The sequence below is a fragment of the Cupressus sempervirens genome, chromosome 5 (assembly GCF_028749045.1).
Source record: "Cupressus sempervirens isolate cs-2001-9-10 chromosome 5, ASM2874904v1, whole genome shotgun sequence".
Taxonomy (NCBI): Eukaryota; Viridiplantae; Streptophyta; class Pinopsida; order Cupressales; family Cupressaceae; genus Cupressus; species Cupressus sempervirens.
In genome coordinates, this window is record NC_143122.1 from 200,349,254 (window position 1) to 200,352,418 (window position 3,165).

General features: G+C 35.3%; 1 pseudogene; it reads right to left on the reverse strand.

Annotated features, from left to right (window-relative positions):
- Nucleotides 1–758: 758 nt before the first annotated feature.
- LOC149555098 (uncharacterized) lies at nt 759–1,797 on the reverse strand (annotated as a pseudogene).
- Nucleotides 1,798–3,165: the final 1,368 nt, after the last annotated feature.

The window sequence follows — 3,165 nt, forward strand, 5'->3', positions numbered from 1 at the left end:
TAGCTTACCCAAAGATATGTAGCCAATAGCACATCATAACATCCCTTTAGACGTCATATCATAAGTCAGTTTCATAGCATTAAGCGAGGAAGAATCCATTTCATAATGTCTCTGTTGTGCTTTTTTGTGTGCAGAAGGTAGAGATCCATGTGATGGGGATGATTTCATAATGGACCATCTTTTGTGAAAAAATATAATTCCAAAATGTAAATGGGAGAGGTTTATAAGAACATCTAAAAATATCAGACATGATTGTTTCAAAAATTGTTTGTTCTTATTAGTCCAATGATTTATGGGATAATACAAAGAAGGCATAATAAACTTTTTTGATAAAAGAAAGAATGTTAGTAAGGATTAAACATGATGATCGATAAGAAAGAGTAAAGTTGTCTTTAAAATTGAATGTAGTCATTATAGCTCAGTTATTATGACTGACCAGATCTTAAATGAACTTTGAAGACCTCATCCTAAAATGAAAATTACATGCTTGGTTTTTGAGCCCTTATAATGTAACATTATTAATTAGCTATACATTATTAGAAAAGCACAAACACTTGAAAACTGTGATCACATTTTTTCAAAAATGGCAACTACTTGAAAACTATGACCAATGTTATGTATATTTGTTACTAAAGGAGATCACCGTAATCTTGATCTTTGAAACTATATGATATATACATGTATTTTCGTATGCAAAACTGCTAGATTTTTACAACCCATATGGCATCTTTAAGAATTCCATTGATGTAAATAGGTAATCAATGTGAAGAAAGGGTGTTCAAGGCTGTGACTCTTGTAGAGATAAGAAACTTGAATAGCTGGTTGATATTTTCCTCAAACAAGGGAAGAGCTATCTCCAGCTCATGGAGCGCTATGGTGGCAGGCGAGAGATGAATAGACGGGTCCAACTTGGAGTTGGAGTTTAGAACGTTGTTGAGGCTTCCCAGAGCAATATTTGTTGTCTCCAACTCCCACAATAACCTTGATGACGATGATGACTTATTTCTCATTTGAACTCCCTCTCTCAGCTTGTGCTGCAAGTGATTGAAATGGGAGGGAAGAGGAAGAGATGGCATCCTTATGTGGGACATCTTGAAGGAAAGAGAAGAGACAAGGGTAGAGCAGACCATTATGTGTATGGCAGATCCTTCCACTCCTGCTCTATTCTAACGATTGATCTTTCTGGCCATTCTCCTCAAGTTTGACATGAATTTATCTAGCCGGGTCTGTGTCTCATTCTTCTTCTTCAGCCAAGATGCAAGAGATTGCAAGCTCTTTGGAGGGTATGGACAGAGGGAATGATACAGTGAATGGCAATCTGCACACAGGCTTGCTGCTTCTTTATTTTTGTAATGGTGCCTTTCAACAAATTGTAAGCTTTAAGGAGATGAAGTATGTCATCTACATGTGCATTCATCCGCTTGCTCTACATGTCTATCTTTATGTCTAACAGATTAGAGCAACAACTCAAAGCCAATCTCCTCCAAAACAAGACTCCTCCAATCTTTCTACCCCACTGATAAGCGCATGTGTGAGAATTGGGTCAACGTGGAGTGTAGAGGGCATGCTCTTTGACCGACGATGGCTATACTTATGAGGGGAATGAAGAGCCATTGTTACTATCACCCCAAGAGGGGAGAGACGATAGATGGAAGCGATTGGAAAGGTCGTGTTCAATCTCTTCTCTCCTGTGTTTCTCCTAAATGATGATGTTAATGCTTGACCTGCCTGGGTATTAACATGATTTATACAACCCACCATGATTGGGCACCGCAGGGGACCGAAAGAAAGATTCATGGGCATAAGCATTAATTTTCTGCAAGCCAATAGGTGGTGTCCCCCATTCTCACCATTCCTCTACTACCCCCACATGCGAATCCACCTCTCAATGTGATGTAGGTTATAGTGATATGTAACCCCAATTAATTCAGTTCCATCTCATTCTCCCAAATGCATTCTACCACTAAAAGACAACCTACTCAACCATTGTAGGTTACACACAATAAATTTATTCACGATTGTAGTGGGAAACTGTAATTACCTGCAGCATGCCTCAGCTTTTAGCAACAGCTTCACATCAACGTGCAAACTCAAAATTTTTTGATGAATTATTTATCTATGTTAGGTTTTTTATTTTGATCGATATGTATGCTAGGTTTTGTTGGTCCTATTAATTGGCAACCAATAACTTGCTATATCATCCTTGTCTAAAAGTGTGTTCTGGGCTAGCTATTGTGGAAGCACGTAAATAAACAAACGAATAAAAAAGTAGTGGAAAGCTCATCGTTGAAGCGAATAGGGTGACAAAGGTGATTTCAATTTAAGTTATCTAATCAACATAGCCGATCGCCAACTTTGTTAGAATACTAATCTGATTTAGCTATATGATCAGTTATTGGAGAAAAATATAGTTTAATCAATTGTTATTGTTGGGTTAGAGATGGTCTTTTTTACTCCTTGGCTGTAATGGTCTAGAGGAGAAAATTTTGGTTACTTTATTACTGTTTCTCAGATGTGAAACATTTTCCTATCTTCTTTAATAAAAAATAATGTCAACCAAAATCTTAAAATATTCTATAAGGGCAAATACATATTATCAAAGAAAAAAGATAAGCTTTTTAATTAACGTTATTTGGATTCAAGTTAAATACAACATAAATTTTATCTTCATAACAATACTAATATATGGATATATGATACATTGGAGCAAAAGCGATATCTAACATTGATTTCTTGAAATCCCAATATAACATCCTTTTGAAGGACTCAATCAAAGTAAACTTTTGGTCATTAGAAAAAAAAAAAATATTTGAAAATATAAATCCAAACTACTTAAGAAAGATTAATAGTTTAACGATTTAATATTTTACAAGGAAATGCACCTCATCCAAGTCATGGGGTGTTATATTGGTGGAGGATAGATGGAACTAGTTATATGGAAAAGGTAATAATCTAATTAATTATCATTATATCTCTACTCGTATTGACAATCCTATATTTCCTAAGGCTAGGTGTTTTGTTCCATATCTAGCCCTTGGCTCGAGACATCTAGTATAATTGTTTTAATTTATAATCTTATATTTATTTAGGCTAGGTAATCTCTTCACCCATTGGCTTAAACATTTGGTGTGATATTTTTAATCATATTCTACAATTTCATTCTAT